Below are 12,125 nucleotides of genomic sequence, written 5' to 3'. Positions count from 1 at the left end.
CTATTCCCTACTGGCCACCTTTTAGGATAGGATGGCTTGGGTATTAGGAGTCAGAGCAGACCTGAGCTCTGAGCCTGCTCAGGGAGGAAGGGGGCCAGCCAGCTTGGCCCCCACTGCAGGTTGGCAGGGTTGCTGAGGAGGAGGCCATGCTTTAGACTGGGCTCTAAAAAGCAGTGCCTGCCAGCTCTGCTCTGCTGGCCAGCTTTGCTTCCCTTTGGAGGTGGTGGACTTGGTGGGTTTAGTCACCAGAGCCAGGCAGCCTCATATCTCATAACAGCTCTTTTCAGTGAGTATAGCCCTATTCCTCTGCAAATTATCCCTGAATGATTATACTTTTGCTTATTTTGCAATGATTGTGTTAATGATTTTTGCAAATGAATTTTAAACCAAGAGATGTCTAGCCTGATTATTTGGCTGCTTTCACCACTGTCATCACATCCAATAGCTGTTATTTAGAAAACACTCTTTGCACTTGTGTTTACTCACACAGATTATACAGTGGGATTGGGCTCTTTTGCTGGATATTTCCCAAAACACCAAAAGCTTTGGAGGTGGCAGCCCAAGTGCTTTGAACACAAGTACTGAAGCCAGTGAGTATTTGTCTGAGTATCTGCCAAGCTCTCATTTTCTGGGAACACACTGGTGAATCAAAATTTAATCTCATGAACATTTATGGAAAACAACCAAGAGAACAGCTCCAAATCCCATCCTTTCAAATGAAGTCTGCTTCTCTTCTAAGGCATGTTCCCAAATTAATTTGGGTTTACCAATCTGTGCCTAGCTCTTGCCAAGTATGAAATATCCATGTGCTATCTTCTTTTTGTGGTCCAACTTCCATTTTTTTCTGGAAAAGCAGGGGTTGCTCAGAGTGGTGCTGAGAGAGATTATTTCTCTCCAGCACCTTTTATACTCAACAGCCTTCTTCTGCCTATAACTCGCACAACAAATGTGATACAGAAAACACTTGTGGCTTTCAAATTTAGTTTTTACCCTTCAGTGGAAAGATCACTTTCTGTCCTGTTTTCTTTCCAGACTAGAAGTGTGTGACGCAGGGAGGTGGTTTGCTGTGCTTCCTTTGAAGGGAGTCTGCCTGTGGTGGAAACTGGTGTTTCCAATGGACCCACTGCAGTTCTCAGCTGTTCCTCAGCCAGGACTCTGTGGAGAGCTGTTAAAACACATATCACAGGCTGGTTCCCTCAGACCTGAGAGCTCACCTGCTCTGCAAGTAAATTGCTACTGTCTGTCTCTATCTTTTTATTTTAGGAGATGTCACATCAGCAGTTGGTCTTGAGGAGAGATTGAAGACTGAGAGAGAGCAGTGATGGATGGACTAATGCATCAGGAAAGAGTGAGCTATGATATCTTGATAGCTGAAGCTTCACTCTTTCTGACAAAAGGGGGCCAGGGGCTTTGCTGCTGGGTGCCCTCTGAAACTACCTATAGGTACCTACTTTTATTTGGTTGGTTTGGCCGAAGCAAATCTCTATCTCCCAGTAACACAGGATTAAACTGAAAAAGTTCCCAACCTGCTTAAGTTCTGTGGGAACTGCAATGCAAGCTGGGCAGACGAGGGAGAGCTGAGCCTACTACATGGCCCAGAACATGCAGGGCTTTGCCTGCACGCTTCCCAGGAGACAGGGAAACATGCCTCTGCCAGCTCTGCTTTCACCAAGAGTTGCTTCATAGAATCATAGAATGGTTTGGGCTGGAAAGGTCTTAAAGGTCTTCTGGTTCCAACCCCACCACCACAGAAAAAGCTCTCCAAGACAATGTGAACCTTAGTTCACCAAGAAGTGCTTTGATCTTGTACCTGTGGGGCTGAGCTGGCAGCAATCCCAGCAGTGTTCCATGGCATGGTGGGCAATAATGATTTCCCTGTTCTGCACTACATGCTCTCTGTGCTTGCAGGTCTGGCCAGTGAAAGCAGTGTTCAACTGCAGAAACACAGAATGGAGCAAAGGCAGCACATATTCACTAATTTTTTATCCTGGCTAAGAGCCTAAAGGAAAGATTTCTGAGACAGATGTGGTTTATTTCTCTTTTAACTCCATAAGCTGCTAGATAAGAGGTACTCAAGCTCCCAGAGTAGTGGGGGGCACAGACTCCCTGAGAATGAGAGGGATGGGAGTGCTCTGTCAGACCCATAGCTTTCTTCCAGAAGGGATTGCCACTCACTGCACTTTGCATCAGGTCAGAGAGGATGCCTTTTTGTCGGGATGCCTCCAGCGTGTGTGCTGGAGAGCCACTCAGCTCTCAAAGCCCCTTGGGTTTACCCAGTGAAAATGTTTTTCTTTCTCCAATTTCCCTCCTGCCAGCCTTCCTAGGACAACTGTCTTTCTCCTTTAAGGGCCAAAAAAAATCTGATGGGAGTCTTACTGCCTACTCCATGCTCCTCTAGTGACCATTTAGTCAGAAATGTGATCTTTAAACATAGTCTGTTGGCAGGATAATAGCACAGATGTAGGTGGCAGCACAAGCAGCAGCCTCAGCAAAGCTACAAGACAGCAGGTTTTCCCTCCCACCCCTATGAGGCAAGGGCTTTGGCTCATGAGCTGTGTCAGGTTTTGGGTTATTGGATGGGCTATTGCCTGATCCAAGGGGGCAGGGGGGACCTTTAAAGAAGGAGAGTTTTGATAGCAAGGAATAAAAACTGTAGTATTACCTTGATGCCTTCAGCCCACCTGAGCCTCCATGGAGCTGGTGCATTGTCATGAATGGGATGAAGCCAGCCTTTGTTTGCATGTGGGGGCAGGAGGGGAGACAAGTCACCCTGAGTGTTGTCTCCTCAGCACTGAAAGTTGCTAAATGTAGTTCTGTCATTTTAAGTGTCCCTACCTCTGTTTTAACACAAAGAGAAGAGCTGGTGAAGTACTAAGGTGTCATCTCTGGGGAGAATTATTTTTTAGCTCACTTGGGTTCCTTCCCCTGCCACTCTGTCAATGCTGCCTCTTACAAGGTGATGCTCACAGCATCAGCAGCTCTCCCATGGTACTTTTGAGAGCGACTTCTCTCTAATCCCAGTGGATGGAAATTATCTTGGGTCCCAGAAAGGTCCAAGAAGAAAGAAAAGAAAGGTTCCACACAAGTTGTTTTAGAGACAATGACAAGATTTACGCACTTAACAACTGGTTATTCATACATGGCTCCTTTCCTTGGATGATGGTTGGTACCTGCCACTTCAAATGAAAGTATCCATTTTCCTGCAGATGGCCCCTCCATCCCAAAAGCCTGACCTATAGTCAGGAATGCAATTCATCCTTGCAGGAACTGCTGCAGCAATATGGGTTCAACTAACCCCTTGCAAACCACTTGCTTGATGGCTCCCCTGTTCTTTGGCATCAGGCCTTTTTGCTTTGTCCTCCCTCATGCCCATGACCTTGGAGCCTCTTCTCTCTCAATGACTGTGATTTTCCAGTGGCTGTGGGACCCCCCCTGACACCCGCGACATGCAGGGTGTTGATTTGACTGGACATGAGCGCAAAGCTCATTAAGGACTTGTCGATAGTGCAATGAGAAGCAGTGTGGGGTGAGGCAGAGGGAGAAGGGCCCTGTGACAGGAGGGGCTCACAGCTCCCCTCTGCGTGTGGGAGCAGGTCTGTATGTGCATCCCTGGGCTGGTGAGCAGCTCTGCGTGCCCAAGGGACCCGCCACCGGCTGGCACCGAGAGGCAGGTGAGTCCATTGGGTCAGCAGTGTCTGGTTTTGGGGTGTGAGGACTGGGGGCAGAGAAAGGAATGTCAAAGCAGTGGTGGCACTAGCATCCCTGGGAAAGAGTGGTGCAGGTACTGGGCTCTCCTCCATCCATAATGGGTTGGATGTCAGGCTGAGTGGCACAGCACCCTGAGGACATGGCAGGTTGTAGGATTGTTCCTGTCTTCCAAAAGGTGATGGAGGGCTGAGCAAATGAGGACAGCCCTGCCTGGTGCTCAACTGGAGCAGTATGAAGTGGAGCAGGTTTTGTCCAGCTTTACCTACAGCTGCACCACCACAATGCCTAAATTTCTTCTGTCAGTTGCCATTGCAATGTCCCCTTGGTCAAGAAAGACACCAGTTGCTGAGAAGGCAGCAACTTTCCCATCTGTCACTCCCATGCAGAGCTAACTAGATTCCCATTGGTGTTAACAGGCAGCTGCAGCAACCAGCCTCCAAAACCTGTTCACTGAGCAAAATCCTGGGCTGAAGAAGTTCTTTCTGCTGCAGTAGAGAGGCGGGGCATGAACCATCTCTCCCCTGTGCTGCAGTGGGGGTGCCTGGGAAGGACCTGCAGGTGCTGCTCCCTGCCCTGCTGCATGAGCAACCCCCTGCTTCCATCCAGGGAGCTGTCAGAGCATGAGGGGAGATGACTGTCCCAGAGCATGACCTGAAAATGGTACTGGGGTCCCTAATATTGGGAAGCTTCTCACAGTGCCTGTGGGCTGGGAAAAAAATGTAGTGAGTGCAAACGATTGCTCCGTAAAAATGCTGTATCATCACTTATGTGAAAACCTTGGGCAAGATTCTCTGGGGAGGGTCTCCAGTGGGCAGAACTCTGGGAATGGGTTAGGTGATATGCACACAAGAGGCATGGGCTCAGCTGCCCCTCCCTGGGGGTGGGTTAGCCCTCCCCAGCCTTATATGTTTCAGCCCCAAGGATCAAGATATGATGCACAGTGTTCTAAGTTCTCTGTGACCCTTCACAAAGGTCCTGCAAGCTCTGATGGTCTGTGGCAGTGGAGCTCAGCTGCCTTGCCTGTATAGCTGCTGGGATGTTTCTGGGACCTATGTCCATGCCCTTCCTTCCTATTTATCTGCAAGAGACTCTGTAGGAGGTAACTCACTCCTTCAGTGAAGCCCTCCTATCTCTCCTCTGTCTCCACAGCACTGGAGACCTGGACAAACTCACCCATCCCTTCCTCCCTCTTCTCCTACACTCTCCCTGCTCCCTATCTCCCATAAGTACTTCTTCAGCTGCAGTCTGGATACCAAAGTCTCCTCAGTTTGCTGGTGACCTTGCTGTGATTCTGCCAGCACCTGGTAGAGACCTCCAGTACATTTAATTTTGGTTCTCTCCCCTCCAAGAGAAGCTCTGCAAGAGTTTGGGATTTTGTTGTGTGGAGAACAAAAGCCAGGTTGAAGACATGCAGCTGGAAATGCATCTTCTTATGAAGAAACTTAATGGGCACATGGAACAAGCAACTAATGTCCTTATACTGCAGGTGAACACCCCTACGACACTGAGTCCTGTTTGCTGGGGATAGAGCAAGTGGGTGTTGTGTCTGGCCCCTGTGGAGATGCTCATGTGGCTGTTCCTGGTGCTGGAGGGCCAGGGTCTGCATCCTGGTATGGTCTGGCTGTGTGGGATGTGACTTGAGTCTTCAGCCAAGGCAACAGGGACAGGGACAACAACCTTTCCTTCCTCCACTTTATCTCCTGATCACAAGTCCTGGCAGAAGAGCTGCTCCTTTTCCACTGCTCTATGGAGCTTAACAAAAGAAGTGAGGCTAGGAGAAGATCTGAATGTTAAATTGGTAGAGATAATGCCCAGCTAGTTGCAGGTTGATCCTGGAGAGCAGGGGATGGTGCTCTGGGTAATGAGCATGTTCTCCAGGTTGTTTTGAGGAAAACCTCAGCCAAGGACCTGGAGGCTACCAATGCTCTTGCAAGGCTCCTGCTAAGGCAGTTGGCACTGCTGTTCTCTATTTTTCACCCCCAAAGAAGCCATGTGATCAAAGGGAGCCTTGTAGCAGCCTGAGGGTTCTGGAGCATGATTATCTCTCTGGTTTCATGAGAAGAACAAAGAGTTTGGCATCTGAGAATGAACACAGATTTTCTCTTGCTTGGCCATGCTGCAGCAGGCAAACAATGTTGTGGTCTCCATGGTGAGGCTCTAGTCTTTTTGGAGTGGTATACTTGTGCCAGAGTCGTGACAGGCACATTCACAGGTGCCATGTTCTGAATGAGATGCTTGGTAGCTGCTGTGACCCTGCCCAGAAGGAGCAGGGGGAAGGTCTTAGATTTTCTCATTCTTTTCCTATCTACCTTCCTTCTTGTGCTGTCATCTGAATGCAGTAGCAGAAATTTGTTGGGGCAGTGCAGGGTTTTCACCTGCCCTGCTTGCCTTACTCCAAGGCCAGCAGGTGCTGGTCAGTGTGGAGCAGGCTGAACTTGTCTGTGCCATGTGGATGGGTCATTTCCCAGTCTGAGCTTCTCAGCCCCAGGGACAGCCAGTCCTTTACTCTTCTGCCACACAAGGTGAGAAGAGATTGCTCCCTGGCAACTTAAAGCAGACCCTGGATCACTGTCATGCTTGTTTCCGATCTTTCCTGCACAATTCTTTTCCTTATTCAATTTTATCTTTATTAAATTGTGGCAATGAAGTCCAAGGTGACTTTAGTGTGTCTGCCATTACTTTTCTTTGCAACAAAATTTTGCCCAATCTGCTTTGTTCAATGACTTCATTTAAAAAAAGGAGCAAAAACTAAATAAAACCCAAACAAACAAAAAACCCCAAACAACAAACAAACAAACCAACCCCCCCCCAAAAAAAACAACCAACCAAACAACAAAAAGACACAAAAAACCCCCAAAGCATACTAAGACAAATACAGCAAATAACCACTGACATCACTTGCAGTATCTCTGGAGCTGCATCAAATCCAGCTTTATGTGTATGAAGTTATGATTTCTTCCCCCTCATGCACTGCACAGCCATGGCTTTTGCACAGCACTGATGAGTCCTTGTAAGACAGGTCAGTTTACCCCTGGGAATGCCAAAGTCTCACCCAGGATGTTGCTTCAGATCAGGATTTAAGCTAAAATCTTGGCTCAGAGGCAGAGTTTTGGTGAGGTAGTAGCCAGTGAACAGTAACTCAGGCCCCATTGACCAAGCTGTGACCGTGCAACCTCTCTGGAGAAAAGAGAGAAGGGATCAATGTGGATGCCTGTCCACATTCTGGTGGCCGTGCCTGGACACCACTCTGGGCTGTCACGAACAGGCACAGGAGGTATAAAGCAAGCGAGAAATTCCATCTGAAACTGCCTTCTCTGTGTCCATTCTAGGCATTTCTGCCCCACTGATGTTCTCATTGAAGGCTCTGGGAAGGTTTTTTCCATCAGCCTCTCTGGAATGGGACTGTGCCTTACCAAGGAACAAAGCAAGTCACCCCAACACCCTTCTTCTGGAGGAGCACTAACCTGCAGCTCTTCTTTCCCTCCATTCCCTACTTCCTAAGGAACTTCTGTGAGAACTGTGCTCTTTTTGCATGCACAGGTGAAAGTCGACAGTGAACCAAAAAAGTAACTGGGGTTGGAATCAGACAGATGGGTCTTTGCAGAATAAAGCTGGGCTAAAAATGTCCGTGTTTCTTCAGGCAGGGCAAAGGAGTAATGCATCAAAAACTACCAATGTCATGAAACTGGCACCCCAGCGTAACAGGTTGCACTATAGAAGAAAAGAAAACCACTTTTAAATTTAATCAAGACATTTAAAATAAGCAGAAATAGGCCTTTAATCTTTTTAATGCTGTACTGTCACTGAGGAGGATGGAGACAGGGATGCCTCCCTATTTGGAAATGTGCAGTCTGCTCAGATGCTGCCATAAGGGAGCAGGATGTGGCCTGGCCTTGATCCTTGTGGTACTGTGGTGGCTCAGACTGGGTCAGGACAGTCTGATAGGACCAAAAAAGAGTCCTGCCATCTCTCTGCTTCCTGAAGAAGCTTCTCAGGGATCAGGATGAGTTTTAAGTGAGAGAATTAAATGGTTCAGAGGCTGCATCATTTGCATTTTCTGAAAAAGGCATGAACCCCTGCTTTCCTTAGGGACAGTGTTAAGGTGATGGCAGAAGTGGTGAGTGAAGCACAGCCTGTGGCCAGGAGCAGGACCTAACCTTGCCTTCCCCTGTGGGGTGAGGAGCCAGAGGAAATTCAAGTGGGCATCTGAAGACAGGTTGTTGCAATAGTTGGCTGCATTCCTCCTGCATGTATAACACAAAAATGAAGGTGCCCCATGGCAAAGCAATGGCATGGCAGGATGCAGTCAGTCCCAGCAGCTCCAAAAACTTTTCAAGGGCTGTAAGGTACTCACATAGCCCTCCTGGGATCATAGCTGGGGGTTGAAAGATGTGTCCTTGCTTCATGTGAAAGTCACATGGTTTATGAAATGCGGCTCATGCCCCGATTGCCCCTTCTTCTCATCTGGATAAAGTTGTGGTGTTGTGCCAACCTCACCTGCCACATTATTAAGAGTGATGTGGGCTGCTGGTGGAAGAGGCATATTGGAGAGCAGCTGCAGGTCAGACCCAGGTATCAGCAACCCAAATCATATGCAAGAAGATGGAAAGGGGGTGGAACTGCAGGCCACTCAGAAGCTGCATCACCTAGGAGATGTAATTTACTTTTTTCTCACATCCTCTGTGAGTGCTGACTTCTCCAACCAAGCAATCATCTGTCTTCAGGGGAAAGGACATGAAATGTTAGGTGACTGCAGTGGCACCTCTTGGGCAGCATGCAGAGAGGGCTGTGAAGCATGAGCCCTGTCTGCCTCTCCCAGCTGGACAGGACTGTGATGCTCCAGCCCTGAGTGGACTCCATGTGGGGCCAGCACTCTGCCAGAATCCTCAGGCTCCCACAGGGAGCTTTCCCCTAGACTCTTCAGCTTTCTCAGATGCAGGAAGCTCCAGCATATACTGCTGCTGCAGTGAGCAGAAAATCGGCTGAGAGTCTGCTGTGCCCTGATCGGCCAGTCACGGCTCTAAATGAGACACATGAGCCTTGGGGCTACTTGGCTGTCATTAAAATGGTGTGGATGGAAGGACAAGTCTAATTGACTAAACAACAGCCTGCACTGTGTAATTAAACTAATTGTGGCTCTACCTGCATGGGTCAGAAGTCATTTGTATGTCTGTTAAATCACTGACAAATAAGGGGTGGGGAGGTGTGTGAAAGTATTTCTTACATATGTTTCCATAGGTCATTTTTCTGTTTCATTTTGGGCAATTTTATACCCTTGAAATTTTTGGTTTCTGTCAAATTTGAGAGGATTGCTAATATTTGATGCTGAAGCAAGGGAAAGTAAAAAGGTCACTGTTGTTAGCAACAGTGTTTCAGGAGGCAGAGTTTCAAGTGGTGGCAATACTTTCTCAGTATTCGCTTTTCTGGAGCAAAATCCCTCAAAAAAAAGACAGTCTGTTTGCCAGAATGCATTTCAGTCTGGCTCTGCATCCACTGGGGAAAAGGCAATTGTTTTTATTGAGCAGCAGACCAGGACTTCTACACGACTAGGTGAAACACAAGTCACTCCTTTACTGCCAGGAATCTATGGCATTAGCTTTCACGGATTGCTTGGAAAGCTCTCATTCAACTTCTTCCAATGGTGCATTTGTAAGACGTTGAATGAAAAACCTGCTCTAGTATCATGTTGAAGCTTTGACCTTGTTTTCAAGTCCTTGCAAAATAGAGTCACCTCCATCTTGTAGCTCTGCTCTTATTGATCATTTTGAGTCCTTCAGGCATTTTGTTGTGCCCAAAGCACCGGGTGCTTTTCAGAACAAATAATCTGACATGACAGAGAGCTGCTGAACTGACTGCTCTCTCTGTGCTGTCAGCACAGGACAAAGCTTTGTGTTTGTGCTAGAGGAGACCTGTGTGGATAAGTGGAGGGGCTAACATTTTGTTCTTGTGGGACCTCTTGTTCAGTATGTGAGCAACACAGGAGTCAAACACTTCATCTGGGGTGGCTGATGTCTCTGTTTTTGCTGGTTTGGGGAAGGATATGGCACATCTGGGCTGTGGGACATGCACAAGTCCTTCTGTCCTAATCATCCATCACTGCAGAGAGACAGGACAGTAGGTGGGATGGATCCTCAGCAGGACCCTCTTGCCTGTTTTTCTATTTCTTGACTGTGAAGAAACCTCTATAAATGTAGCTTACTCTTTCTGAGCTGGAGATGAAGGACCTCACTTTTCAGGCAAGAAGAAATTGCCAGTGTGGTCTGCTGCTCCTTTATCATCTTACCCCAAGTCTAGGAAATATGAGGTGTGACCATCTAGCTGCAGTATCACCACAGAACTGTGGCAACAGGAACAGGGAAAGAGCACAGGGAGAGCAGGATATAGAAATACTTTTTAAAGACAGAAGCTTAGCTTCTGTTTTTTGTCTACTGAAGAAAAAAGTGAGTCTAAATGGCTTTTGCTGTGTCCAATTTGTTATGTCTCCAGGCATAGCTTATTACCCTGACTTAGCCCAGCTACGAGTTCTTCCCACGGGTTTTGGTGCTATTTTTTCTCTTCTGATTTATAAATTTTCTTTATGTTACTTTCCTCCTACATGTTCTGTATAATCTTTTTCTCCCTGCCTTAGTAAGGAGCCATCACAAAGTGTAGGACAGAAATGGGATCTGTCAGCCAAAGCCTCTGAGTGTCCCACAATGGTTTCTTCTGGCATCTGCCTCATGGGCTATGTGAAATGGTCTCTTCTCTCCATTTTCATGCTGCCACTTACTGCTGGGCTTACTCAACCATCCTGGGGCTAGAGGAGTGAGGGTGAGGCTTGGTGCGGGCTACACAGCTCAGGTGGTTTGGTAACAGACTTTGTCCCACAGCAACGGGATTTCTGGCTTCTCCACTGATTTATCAGAAGGAATTACAGTTATTTCCTGGTTCAGCCATTCCCTTCACAGTTGATAGACTTTTTCTAACCTCAGTGATGAATTCTGTGGGGGAACAAAATCCACCTGCTGTAATCATGGGATGCCTACTGTAGTAGTAAGGAGTGCCTTACTGTCGTAAGCAGGAGTGATACTGCCATTGGGCCTGGACTTAGGAGACCATCTCTATCCATTACACTTTAGAAACGCTAGTTAATGAGTCCCCCAAACATCCCATGGGACTAATGAGTACTGTTTCTTTATGAGAGTAGACTGCCAAGTCTAGTAAGAAGCTCAAGCAAAGTCAGCTTTAATTGCTAGAGCTGACACTTCTTAACAGCATTTATTTATTTCCTGATATACTAATTTTGTTTTTCTTTTTGTTTGTTTGTTTGTTTTCCAATGTTTGCATCTATTAATGTTTTGTCAACAGACTACTCTGGGAGATTGTAGCACTGACCACACTCAGGACTCTTGGTGAGGATTAAATTTGTCTCTGTAAAATGTGCTGAGAAGTGGGTGAGAGCAAATCCCATGCCAGTCGTGTCTTCTGTGCTGGCTGAGGGCCAATGCTGATGGGAGAGGATAAAACCAGGAAACGTAAAGAGTGTTATTTCCTTGGAAGAGTCCCTTAACCTCCAACAACGTCCAGCTCAAGATTTTGCAGAATTGCAGTAGTAGATTCTGGTGGATTTTCCTTCCATTATTTATCCCCTTAATTTCATCTTCTAAAGTCATATAAATTCAGCATCCAGCATGTCCTGCAGTGGGGAGTCTTGCTCCATAGCTGTACATTTTCTGGAATATCACCTCTTCCTCTTTTTGAATATACTACCTGCTGGTCATGGTTTAATCCCTTGTAGTTCTTGTGTCAGAAATGGTGAATACTTAGAACGGTGTATTCTATGACACTGATACATTTCTAGGCCCCTGCCAGCTACCTCTTCCAAAGAATGGATCCTGTTTGATTTATACTCTCTTCACATGGAAGTTACTCCACACTTTTAAGCAGCCTTTTGGCTCTCTTCCATACCTTTTTCTGACTTTGCAATAGCTTGTGTGACAGAAAAAGAGAACTGCACTTATTTTTCAAGACACAAGAGCAACATTGGGTTAGACACAGGTGTAGTAACATAGCTTGCTCTTGCTCTCTTTCAAACTGTTTTGATGTGATGGTTATATACTTCTTAGGAACTAAAATCAATGCAGGTATCAACTAAATTTTTTAGTCAGACTTATGCAATTAATCATCATGACTTTGGAGTCCTGACTTAATGGGATTTCAGTAGTGCACAGGCTAGCTCTAGTCACAATGAGCACAAGCTGGGGATTACAGTACCACATGCAACACGGTGTACAGGGAGGAGCTGAGCAATTGCCTTGCCAGATGCTGCAGGTGCACAGCTGTCGACACGACTGTGTTGCTGCTGTGGTGAGGGATAAATGCATGGGATTTCCAAGTGGAGCACATCCATAGAAGAGGTGCTGCTGCAAAGTTGTCTT

Source organism: Lonchura striata, chromosome 5 (genome assembly GCF_046129695.1).
Source record: "Lonchura striata isolate bLonStr1 chromosome 5, bLonStr1.mat, whole genome shotgun sequence".
Taxonomy (NCBI): Eukaryota; Metazoa; Chordata; class Aves; order Passeriformes; family Estrildidae; genus Lonchura; species Lonchura striata.
The sequence above is the reverse complement of the archived record's forward strand: the minus strand, read 5'-3'. Positions refer to the sequence as shown.